The sequence below is a fragment of the Notothenia rossii genome, assembly GCF_949606895.1.
Source record: "Notothenia rossii genome assembly, chromosome: 6".
NCBI classification, from domain to species: Eukaryota; Metazoa; Chordata; class Actinopteri; order Perciformes; family Nototheniidae; genus Notothenia; species Notothenia rossii.
The window spans coordinates 13,991,806-14,005,817 of NC_136909.1; positions in this window are offsets into that span (position 1 = coordinate 13,991,806).

The following is a 14,012-nucleotide window of genomic DNA, read 5'->3' on the forward strand; positions in this document are numbered from 1 at the left end:
GGACAAACCATGGGCCCTGGAACTGCATCATTGGCAGTTCAACCAACCACTCAAGCTGAAAAGTCTGGAGACAGCAGTGTTGATTTCACCGCAGAGTCCTTACTTCAGGCAACCACTCTGCCCTCAATGTTAAACACTGAAACTCCATCAGTGACTGCCACAAGTCAAACAGAAACATTGTCAGCTACACCAGAGACAAGTTATACTCTCTCAAAAACAGATGAAGATGGCTCAGGTGACCAAACCCAAGACATGTCCACGCAGTCTTCGTCTGTCACGTCTAAAACCTCTCTGTTTAGCACTGAGGCAGCAACTGCAACATCTCCGGTTACATCATCTGCTGTTTCAGACAGTAAGGATCAAGACATTAGCAGTGGAACTATAAAGGCTGATTCAGTTCTTACCTCAATTGGATCAACCCTTAAACCGGAAACATCATCATTGCTCATTCCCACAGGAACAGAGGGTTCTGGAGACATCACCCATGATTTTCCTCAAGAGTCAACCATCAGAGCAACTACTTTCTCTTCATTGTCGAGTACAAAGTCACCATCAGTGACAGCATCACATGAAACTGGAACAAGTGACACTTTGAAAACAGCTATTACCAGAGCTTCGTCATTATACAGTACTGAGAAACCAACATCGGGATCAGCTAAAACTCAAGATACTGTTACGACAAGTGTAACAAGAAAAACATCAGCTACACCAGAGACAAGTCCTAGTTTCCCAACATTAGAGGAAGAGAGCTCAGTAGAGCAAACTACTAAAATGTCCAGCAAAGACACTACGGTTCCTACATCTTCTTCATTGTTTAGCACTGAGAAATCAACTGTTCTTTCCATTGGGGAACAAGCCAGTGCTACCACAGCTCAGACAGAGAGGTCCTCAGTCTCTGCAATAACTGATAAGACGGAACAAAGTGCCATGGTCACTGAAGCAGCTGAAGATGGCTCAGGTGACCAAACATCTGACATGTACACTGATATCTCTTCCGTCATAAATGTCACAAAACTGCCATCATTTACAGGAGAACCATCCATTTCGCCATCCTCTGATGAGACACTCACAAGCTCAATGACAATGTCTCCAAGTTGGGCATCTGTTAAATCCTCTGTTACGGGAATGGATGATGATTCTATCAGCAGTATATCTACAATGGTGGAGTCCATTCCTTCATTCAGTGGACCAACCATGGGCCCTGGAACTGCATCATTGGCAGTTCAACCAACCACTCAAGCTGAAAAGTCTGGAGACAGCAGTGTAGATTTCCCTGCAGAGTCCTTACTTCAGGCAACCACTCCGTCCTCAATGTTAAACACTGAAACTCCATCAGTGACTGCCACAAGTCAAACAGAAACATTGTCAGCTACACCAGAGACAAGTTATACTCTCTCAAAAACAGATGAAGATGGCTCAGGTGACCAAACCCAAGACATGTCCACGCAGTCTTCGTCTAAAACCTCTCTGTTTAGCACTGAGGCAGCAACTGCAACATCTCCGGTTACATCATCTGCTGTTTCAGACAGTAAGGATCAAGACATTAGCAGTGGAACTATAAAGGCTGATTCAGTTCTTACCTCAATTGGATCAACCCTTAAACCGGAAACATCATCATTGCTCATTCCCACAGGAACAGAGGGTCCTGGAGACATCACCCATGATTTTCCTCAAGAGTCAACCATCAGAGCAACTACTTTCTCTTCATTGTCGAGTACAAAGTCACCATCAGTGACAGCATCACATGAAACTGGAACAAGTGACACTTTGAAAACAGCTATTACCAGAGCTTCGTCATTATACAGTACTGAGAAACCAACATCGGGATCAGCTAAAACTCAAGATACTGTTACGACAAGTGTAACAAGTAAAACATCAGCTTCACCAGAGACAAGTCCTAGTTTCCCAACATTAGAGGAAGAGAGCTCAGTAGAGCAAACTACTAAAATGTCCAGCAAAGACACTACGGTTCCTACATCTTCTTCATTGTTTAGCACTGAGAAATCAGCTGTTCTTTCCATTGGGGAACAAGCCAGTGCTACCACAGCTCAGACAGAGAGGTCCTCAGTCTCTGCAATAACTGATAAGACGGAACAAAGTGCCATGGTCACTAAAGCAGCTGAAGATGGCTCAGGTGACCAAACATCTGACATGTACACTGATATCTCTTCCGTCATAAATGTCACAAAACTGCCATCATTTACAGGAGAACCATCCATTTCGCCATCCTCTGATGAGACACTCACAAGCTCAATGACAATGTCTCCAAGTTGGGCATCTGTTAAATCCTCTGTTACGGGAATGGATGATGATTCTATCAGCAGTATATCTACAATGGTGGAGTCCATTCCTTCATTCAGTGGACAAACCATGGGCCCTGGAACTGCATCATTGGCAGTTCAACCAACCACTCAAGCTGAAAAGTCTGGAGACAGCAGTGTTGATTTCACCGCAGAGTCCTTACTTCAGGCAACCACTCTGCCCTCAATGTTAAACACTGAAACTCCATCAGTGACTGCCACAAGTCAAACAGAAACATTGTCAGCTACACCAGAGACAAGTTATACTCTCTCAAAAACAGATGAAGATGGCTCAGGTGACCAAACCCAAGACATGTCCACGCAGTCTTCGTCTGTCACGTCTAAAACCTCTCTGTTTAGCACTGAGGCAGCAACTGCAACATCTCCGGTTACATCATCTGCTGTTTCAGACAGTAAGGATCAAGACATTAGCAGTGGAACTATAAAGGCTGATTCAGTTCTTACCTCAATTGGATCAACCCTTAAACCGGAAACATCATCATTGCTCATTCCCACAGGAACAGAGGGTTCTGGAGACATCACCCATGATTTTCCTCAAGAGTCAACCATCAGAGCAACTACTTTCTCTTCATTGTCGAGTACAAAGTCACCATCAGTGACAGCATCACATGAAACTGGAACAAGTGACACTTTGAAAACAGCTATTACCAGAGCTTCGTCATTATACAGTACTGAGAAACCAACATCGGGATCAGCTAAAACTCAAGATACTGTTACGACAAGTGTAACAAGAAAAACATCAGCTACACCAGAGACAAGTCCTAGTTTCCCAACATTAGAGGAAGAGAGCTCAGTAGAGCAAACTACTAAAATGTCCAGCAAAGACACTACGGTTCCTACATCTTCTTCATTGTTTAGCACTGAGAAATCAACTGTTCTTTCCATTGGGGAACAAGCCAGTGCTACCACAGCTCAGACAGAGAGGTCCTCAGTCTCTGCAATAACTGATAAGACGGAACAAAGTGCCATGGTCACTGAAGCAGCTGAAGATGGCTCAGGTGACCAAACATCTGACATGTACACTGATATCTCTTCCGTCATAAATGTCACAAAACTGCCATCATTTACAGGAGAACCATCCATTTCGCCATCCTCTGATGAGACACTCACAAGCTCAATGACAATGTCTCCAAGTTGGGCATCTGTTAAATCCTCTGTTACGGGAATGGATGATGATTCTATCAGCAGTATATCTACAATGGTGGAGTCCATTCCTTCATTCAGTGGACCAACCATGGGCCCTGGAACTGCATCATTGGCAGTTCAACCAACCACTCAAGCTGAAAAGTCTGGAGACAGCAGTGTTGATTTCACCGCAGAGTCCTTACTTCAGGCAACCACTCCGTCCTCAATGTTAAACACTGAAACTCCATCGGTGACTGCCACAAGTCAAACAGAAACATTGTCAGCTACACCAGAGACAAGTTATACTCTCTCAAAAACTGATGAAGATGGCTCAGGTGACCAAACCCAAGACATGTCCACGCAGTCTTCGTCTGTCACGTCTAAAACCTCTCTGTTTAGCACTGAGGCACCAACTGCAACATCTCCGGTTACATCATCTGCTGTTTCAGACAGTAAGGATCAAGACATTAGCAGTGGAACTATAAAGGCTGATTCAGTTCTTACCTCAATTGGATCAACCCTTAAACCGGAAACATCATCATTGCTCATTCCCACAGGAACAGAGGGTTCTGGAGACATCACCCATGATTTCCCTCAAGAGTCAACCATCAGAGCAACTACTTTCTCTTCATTGTCGAGTACAAAGTCACCATCAGTGACAGCATCACATGAAACTGGAACAAGTGACACTTTGAAAACAGCTATTACCAGAGCTTCGTCATTATACAGTACTGAGAAACCAACATCGGGATCAGCTAAAACTCAAGATACTGTTACGACAAGTGTAACAAGTAAAACATCAGCTACACCAGAGACAAGTCCTAGTTTCCCAACATTAGAGGAAGAGAGCTCAGTAGAGCAAACTACTAAAATGTCCAGCAAAGACACTACGGTTCCTACATCTTCTTCGTTGTTTAGCACTGAGAAATCAACTGTTCTTTCCATTGGGGAACAAGCCAGTGCTACCACAGCTCAGACAGAGAGGTCCTCAGTCTCTGCAATAACTGATAAGACGGAACAAAGTGCCATGGTCACTAAAGCAGCTGAAGATGGCTCAGGTGACCAAACATCTGACATGTACACTGATATCTCTTCCGTCATAAATGTCACAAAACTGCCATCATTTACAGGAGAACCATCCATTTCGCCATCCTCTGATGAGACACTCACAAGCTCAATAACAATGTCTCCAAGTTGGGCATCTGTTAAATCCTCTGTTACGGTAATGGATGATGATTCTATCAGCAATATATCTACAATGGTGGAGTCCATTCCTTCATTCAGTGGACCAACCATGGGCCCTGGAACTGAATTATTGGAAGTTCAACCAACCACTCAAACTGAAAAGTCTGGAGACAGCAGTGTAGATTTCCCTGCAGAGTCCTTACTTCAGGCAACCACTCCGTCCTCAATGTTAAACACTGAAACTCCATCAGTGACTGCCACAAGTCAAACAGAAACATTGTCAGCTACACCAGAGACAAGTTATACTCTCTCAAAAACAGATGAAGATGGCTCAGGTGACCAAACCCAAGACATGTCCACGCAGTCTTCGTCTGTCACTTCTAAAACCTCTCTGTTTAGCACTGAGGCACCAACTGCAACATCTCCGGTTACATCATCTGCTGTTTCAGACAGTAAGGATCAAGACATTAGCAGTGGAACTATAAAGGCTGATTCAGTTCTTACCTCAATTGGATCAACCCTTAAACCGAAAACATCATCATTGCTCATTCCCACAGGAACAGAGGGTTCTGGAGACATCACCCATGATTTCCCTCAAGAGTCAACCATCAGAGCAACTACTTTCTCTTCATTGTCGAGTACAAAGTCACCATCAGTGACAGCATCACATGAAACTGGAACAAGTGACACTTTGAAAACAGCTATTACCAGAGCTTCGTCATTATACAGTACTGAGAAACCAACATTGGGATCAGCTAAAACTCAAGATACTGTTACGACAAGTGTAACAAGTAAAACATCCGCTACACCAGAGACAAGTCCTAGTTTCCCAACATTAGAGGAAGAGAGCTCAGTAGAGCAAACTACTAAAATGTCCGGCAAAGACACTACGGTTCCTACATCTTCTTCGTTGTTTAGCAATGAGAAATCAACTGTTCTTTCCATTGGGGAACAAGCCAGTGCTACCACAGCTCAGACAGAGAGGTCCTCAGTCTCTGCAATAACTTATAAGACGGAACAAAGTGCCATGGTCACTAAAGCAGCTGAAGATGGCTCAGGTGACCAAACATCTGACATGTACACTGATATCTCTTCCGTCATAAATGTCACAAAACTGCCATCATTTACAGGAGAACCATCCATTTCGCCATCCTCTGATGAGACACTCACAAGCTCAATGACAATGTCTCCAAGTTGGGCATCTGTTAAATCATCTGATACGGAAATGGATGATGATTCTATCAGCAGTATATCTACAATGGTGGAGTCCATTCCTTCATTCAGTGGACCAACCATGGGCCCTGGAACTGCATCATTGGCAGTTCAACCAACCACTCAAGCTGAAAAGTCTGGAGACAGCAGTGTTGATTTCACCGCAGAGTCCTTACTTCAGGCAACCACTCCGCCCTCAATGTTAAACACTGAAACTCCATCAGTGACTGCCACAAGTCAAACAGAAACATTGTCAGCTACACCAGAGACAAGTTATACTCTCTCAATAACAGATGAAGATGGCTCAGGTGACCAAACCCAAGACATGTCCACGCAGTCTTCGTCTGTCACGTCTAAAACCTCTCTGTTTAGCACTGAGGCACCAACTGCAACATCTCCGGTTACATCATTTGCTGTTTCAGACAGTAAGGATCAAGACATTAGCAGTGGAACTATAAAGGCTGATTCAGTTCTTACCTCAATTGGATCAACCCTTAAACCGGAAACATCATCATTGCTCATTCCCACAGGAACAGAGGGTTCTGGAGACATCACCCATGATTTTCCTCAAGAGTCAACCATCAGAGCAACTACTTTCTCTTCATTGTCGAGTACAAAGTCACCATCAGTGACAGCATCACATGAAACTGGAACAAGTGACACTTTGAAAACAGCTATTACCAGAGCTTCGTCATTATACAGTACTGAGAAACCAACATCGGGATCAGCTAAAACTCAAGATACTGTTACGACAAGTGTAACAAGTAAAACATCAGCTTCACCAGAGACAAGTCCTAGTTTCCCAACATTAGAGGAAGAGAGCTCAGTAGAGCAAACTACTAAAATGTCCAGCAAAGACACTACGGTTCCTACATCTTCTTCATTGTTTAGCACTGAGAAATCAGCTGTTCTTTCCATTGGGGAACAAGCCAGTGCTACCACAGCTCAGACAGAGACGTCCTCAGTCTCTGCAATAACTGATAAGACGGAACAAAGTGCCATGGTCACTAAAGCAGCTGAAGATGGCTCAGGTGACCAAACATCTGACATGTACACTGATATCTCTTCCGTCATAAATGTCACAAAACTGCCATCATTTACAGGAGAACCATCCATTTCGCCATCCTCTGATGAGACACTCACAAGCTCAATGACAATGTCTCCAAGTTGGGCATCTGTTAAATCCTCTGTTACGGAAATGGATGATGATTCTATCAGCAGTATATCTACAATGGTGGAGTCCATTCCTTCATTCAGTGGACCAACCATGGGCCCTGGAACTGCATCATTGGCAGTTCAACCAACCACTCAAGCTGAAAAGTCTGGAGACAGCAGTGTTGATTTCACCGCAGAGTCCTTACTTCAGGCAACCACTCTGCCCTCTATGTTAAACACTGAAACTCCATCAGTGACTGCCACAAGTCAAACAGAAACATTGTCAGCTACACCAGAGACAAGTTATACTCTCTCAAAAACAGATGAAGATGGCTCAAGTGACCAAACCCAAGACATGTCCACGCAGTCTTCGTCTGTCACGTCTAAAACCTCTCTGTTTAGCACTGAGGCAGCAACTGCAACATCTCCGGTTACATCATCTGCTGTTTCAGACAGTAAGGATCAAGACATTAACAGTGGAACTATAAAGGCTGATTCAGTTCTTACCTCAATTGGATCAACCCTTAAACCGGAAACATCATCATTGCTCATTCCCACAGGAACAGAGGGTTCTGGAGACATCACCCATGATTTTCCTCAAGAGTCAACCATCAGAGCAACTACTTTCTCTTCATTGTCGAGTACAAAGTCACCATCAGTGACAGCATCACATGAAACTGGAACAAGTGACACTTTGAAAACAGCTATTACCAGAGCTTCGTCATTATACAGTACTGAGAAACCAACATCGGGATCAGCTAAAACTCAAGATACTGTTACGACAAGTGTAACAAGAAAAACATCAGCTACACCAGAGACAAGTCCTAGTTTCCCAACATTAGAGGAAGAGAGCTCAGTAGAGCAAACTACTAAAATGTCCAGCAAAGACACTACGGTTCCTACATCTTCTTCATTGTTTAGCACTGAGAAATCAACTGTTCTTTCCATTGGGGAACAAGCCAGTGCTACCACAGCTCAGACAGAGAGGTCCTCAGTCTCTGCAATAACTGATAAGACGGAACAAAGTGCCATGGTCACTAAAGCAGCTGAAGATGGCTCAGGTGACCAAACATCTGACATGTACACTGATATCTCTTCCGTCATAAATGTCACAAAACTGCCATCATTTACAGGAGAACCATCCATTTCGCCATCCTCTGATGAGACACTCACAAGCTCAATGACAATGTCTCCAAGTTTGGCATCTGTTAAATCCTCTGTTCCGGAAATGGATGATGATTCTATCAGCAGTATATCTACAATGGTGGAGTCCATTCCTTCATTCAGTGGACCAACCATGGGCCCTGGAACTGCATCATTGGCAGTTCAACCAACCACTCAAGCTGAAAAGTCTGGAGACAGCAGTGTAGATTTCCCTGCAGAGTCCTTACTTCAGGCAACCACTCCGTCCTCAATGTTAAAAACTGAAACTCCATCAGTGACTGCCACAAGTCAAACAGAAACATTGTCAGCTACACCAGAGACAAGTTATACTCTCTCAATAACAGATGAAGATGGCTCAGGTGACCAAACCCAAGACATGTCCACGCAGTCTTCGTCTAAAACCTCTCTGTTTAGCACTGAGGCAGCAACTGCAACATCTCCAGTTACATCATCTGCTGTTTCAGACAGTAAGGATCAAGACATTAGCAGTGGAACTATAAAGGCTGATTCAGTTCTTACCTCAATTGGATCAACCCTTAAACCGGAGACATCATCATTGCTCATTCCCACAGGAACAGAGGGTTCTGGAGACATCACCCATGATTTTCCTCAAGAGTCAACCATCAGAGCAACTACTTTCTCTTCATTGTCGAGTACAAAGTCACCATCAGTGACAGCATCACATGAAACTGGAACAAGTGACACTTTGAAAACAGCTATTACCAGAGCTTCGTCATTATACAGTACTGAGAAACCAACATCGGGATCAGCTAAAACTCAAGATACTGTTACGACAAGTGTAACAAGTAAAACATCAGCTACACCAGAGACAAGTCCTAGTTTCCCAACATTAGAGGAAGAGAGCTCAGTAGAGCAAACTACTAAAATGTCCAGCAAAGACACTACGGTTCCTACATCTTCTTCGTTGTTTAGCACTGAGAAATCAACTGTTCTTTCCATTGGGGAACAAGCCAGTGCTACCACAGCTCAGACAGAGAGGTCCTCAGTCTCTGCAATAACTGATAAGACGGAACAAAGTGCCATGGTCACTAAAGCAGCTGAAGATGGCTCAGGTGACCAAACATCTGACATGTACACTGATATCTCTTCCGTCATAAATGTCACAAAACTGCCATCATTTACAGGAGAACCATCCATTTCGCCATCCTCTGATGAGACACTCACAAGCTCAATGACAATGTCTCCAAGTTGGGCATCTGTTAAATCCTCTGTTACGGAAATGGATGAGGATTCTATCAGCAATATATCTACAATGGTGGAGTCCATTCCTTCATTCAGTGGACCAACCATGGGCCCTGGAACTGAATTATTGGAAGTTCAACCAACCACTCAAGCTGAAAAGTCTGGAGACAGCAGTGTAGATTTCCCTGCAGAGTCCTTACTTCAGGCAACCACTCCGTCCTCAATGTTAAACACTGAAACTCCATCAGTGACTGCCACAAGTCAAACAGAAACATTGTCAGCTACACCAGAGACAAGTTATACTCTCTCAATAACAGATGAAGATGGCTCAGGTGACCAAACCCAAGACATGTCCACGCAGTCTTCGTCTAAAACCTCTCTGTTTAGCACTGAGGCAGCAACTGCAACATCTCCGGTTACATCATCTGCTGTTTCAGACAGTAAGGATCAAGACATTAGCAGTGGAACTATAAAGGCTGATTCAGTTCTTACCTCAATTGGATCAACCCTTAAACCGGAAACATCATCATTGCTCATTCCCACAGGAACAGAGGGTTCTGGAGACATCACCCATGATTTTCCTCAAGAGTCAACCATCAGAGCAACTACTTTCTCTTCATTGTCGAGTACAAAGTCACCATCAGTGACAGCATCACATGAAACTGGAACAAGTGACACTTTGAAAACAGCTATTACCAGAGCTTCGTCATTATACAGTACTGAGAAACCAACATCGGGATCAGCTAAAACTCAAGATACTGTTACGACAAGTGTAACAAGTAAAACATCAGCTACACCAGAGACAAGTCCTAGTTTCCCAACATTAGAGGAAGAGAGCTCAGTAGAGCAAACTACTAAAATGTCCAGCAAAGACACTACGGTTCCTACATCTTCTTCGTTGTTTAGCACTGAGAAATCAACTGTTCTTTCCATTGGGGAACAAGCCAGTGCTACCACAGCTCAGACAGAGAGGTCCTCAGTCTCTGCAATAACTGATAAGACGGAACAAAGTGCCATGGTCACTAAAGCAGCTGAAGATGGCTCAGGTGACCAAACATCTGACATGTACACTGATATCTCTTCCGTCATAAATGTCACAAAACTGCCATCATTTACAGGAGAACCATCCATTTCGCCATCCTCTGATGAGACACTCACAAGCTCAATGACAATGTCTCCAAGTTGGGCATCTGTTAAATCCTCTGTTACGGAAATGGATGAGGATTCTATCAGCAGTATATCTACAATGGTGGACTCCATTCCTTCATTCAGTGGACCAACCATGGGCCCTGGAACTGAATTATTGGAAGTTCAACCAACCACTCAAGCTGAAAAGTCTGGAGACAGCAGTGTAGATTTCCCTGCAGAGTCCTTACTTCAGGCAACCACTCCGCCCTCAATGTTAAACACTGAAACTCCATCAGTGACTGCCACAAGTCAAACAGAAACATTGTCAGCTACACCAGAGACAAGTTATACTCTCTCAAATACAGATGAAGATGGCTCAGGTGACCAAACCCAAGACATGTCCACGCAGTCTTCGTCTGTCACGTCTAAAACCTCTCTGTTTAGCACTGAGGCACCAACTGCAACATCTCCGGTTACATCATCTGCTGTTTCAGACAGTAAGGATCAAGACATTAGCAGTGGAACTATAAAGGCTGATTCAGTTCTTACCTCAATTGGATCAACCCTTAAACCGGAAACATCATCATTGCTCATTCCCACAGGAACAGAGGGTCCTGGAGACATCACCCATGATTTTCCTCAAGAGTCAACCATCAGAGCAACTACTTTCTCTTCATTGTCGAGTACAAAGTCACCATCAGTGACAGCATCACATGAAACTGGAACAAGTGACACTTTGAAAACAGCTATTACCAGAGCTTCGTCATTATACAGTACTGAGAAACCAACATCGGGATCAGCTGAAACTCAAGATACTGTTACGACAAGTGTAACAAGAAAAACATCAGCTACACCAGAGACAAGTCCTAGTTTCCCAACATTAGAGGAAGAGAGCTCAGTAGAGCAAACTACTAAAATGTCCAGCAACGACACTACGGTTCCTACATCTTCTTCGTTGTTTAGCACTGAGAAATCAACTGTTCTTTCCATTGGGGAACAAGCCAGTGCTACCACAGCTCAGACAGAGAGGTCCTCAGTCTCTGCAATAACTGATAAGACGGAACAAAGTGCCATGGTCACTAAAGCAGCTGAAGATGGCTCAGGTGACCAAACATCTGACATGTACACTGATATCTCTTCCGTCATAAATGTCACAAAACTGCCATCATTTACAGGAGAACCATCCATTTCGCCATCCTCTGATGAGACACTCACAAGCTCAATGACAATGTCTCCAAGTTGGGCATCTGTTAAATCCTCTGTTACGGGAATGGATGATGATTCTATCAGCAGTATATCTACAATGGTGGAGTCCATTCCTTCATTCAGTGGACAAACCATGGGCCCTGGAACTGCATCATTGGCAGTTCAACCAACCACTCAAGCTGAAAAGTCTGGAGACAGCAGTGTTGATTTCACCGCAGAGTCCTTACTTCAGGCAACCACTCTGCCCTCAATGTTAAACACTGAAACTCCATCAGTGACTGCCACAAGTCAAACAGAAACATTGTCAGCTACACCAGAGACAAGTTATACTCTCTCAAATACAGATGAAGATGGCTCAGGTGACCAAACCCAAGACATGTCCACGCAGTCTTCGTCTGTCACGTCTAAAACCTCTCTGTTTAGCACTGAGGCAGCAACTGCAACATCTCCGGTTACATCATCTGCTGTTTCAGACAGTAAGGGTCAAGACATTAGCAGTGGAACTATAAAGGCTGATTCAGTTCTTACCTCAATTGGATCAACCCTTAAACCGGAAACATCATCATTGCTCATTCCCACAGGAACAGAGGGTTCTGGAGACATCACCCATGATTTTCCTCAAGAGTCAACCATCAGAGCAACTACTTTCTCTTCATTGTCGAGTACAAAGTCACCATCAGTGACAGCATCACATGAAACTGGAACAAGTGACACTTTGAAAACAGCTATTACCAGAGCTTCGTCATTATACAGTACTGAGAAACCAACATCGGGATCAGCTAAAACTCAAGATACTGTTACGACAAGTGTAACAAGTAAAACATCAGCTACACCAGAGACAAGTCCTAGTTTCCCAACATTAGAGGAAGAGAGCTCAGTAGAGCAAACTACTAAAATGTCCAGCAACGACACTACGGTTCCTACATCTTCTTCGTTGTTTAGCACTGAGAAATCAACTGTTCTTTCCATTGGGGAACAAGCCAGTGCTACCACAGCTCAGACAGAGAGGTCCTCAGTCTCTGCAATAACTGATAAGACGGAACAAAGTGCCATGGTCACTAAAGCAGCTGAAGATGGCTCAGGTGACCAAACATCTGACATGTACACTGATATCTCTTCCGTCATAAATGTCACAAAACTGCCATCATTTACAGGAGAACCATCCATTTCGCCATCCTCTGATGAGACACTCACAAGCTCAATGACAATGTCTCCAAGTTGGGCATCTGTTAAATCCTCTGTTACGGGAATGGATGATGATTCTATCAGCAGTATATCTACAATGGTGGAGTCCATTCCTTCATTCAGTGGACAAACCATGGGCCCTGGAACTGCATCATTGGCAGTTCAACCAACCACTCAAGCTGAAAAGTCTGGAGACAGCAGTGTTGATTTCACCGCAGAGTCCTTACTTCAGGCAACCACTCTGCCCTCAATGTTAAACACTGAAACTCCATCAGTGACTGCCACAAGTCAAACAGAAACATTGTCAGCTACACCAGAGACAAGTTATACTCTCTCAAATACAGATGAAGATGGCTCAGGTGACCAAACCCAAGACATGTCCACGCAGTCTTCGTCTGTCACGTCTAAAACCTCTCTGTTTAGCACTGAGGCAGCAACTGCAACATCTCCGGTTACATCATCTGCTGTTTCAGACAGTAAGGATCAAGACATTAGCAGTGGAACTATAAAGGCTGATTCAGTTCTTACCTCAATTGGATCAACCCTTAAACCGGAAACATCATCATTGCTCATTCCCACAGGAACAGAGGGTTCTGGAGACATCACCCATGATTTTCCTCAAGAGTCAACCATCAGAGCAACTACTTTCTCTTCATTGTCGAGTACAAAGTCACCATCAGTGACAGCATCACATGAAACTGGAACAAGTGACACTTTGAAAACAGCTATTACCAGAGCTTCGTCATTATACAGTACTGAGAAACCAACATCGGGATCAGCTAAAACTCAAGATACTGTTACGACAAGTGTAACAAGTAAAACATCAGCTACACCAGAGACAAGTCCTAGTTTCCCAACATTAGAGGAAGAGAGCTCAGTAGAGCAAACTACTAAAATGTCCAGCAAAGACACTACGGTTCCTACATCTTCTTCGTTGTTTAGCACTGAGAAATCAACTGTTCTTTCCATTGGGGAACAAGCCAGTGCTACCACAGCTCAGACAGAGAGGTCCTCAGTCTCTGCAATAACTGATAAGACGGAACAAAGTGCCATGGTCACTAAAGCAGCTGAAGATGGCTCAGGTGACCAAACATCTGACATGTACACTGATATCTCTTCCGTCATAAA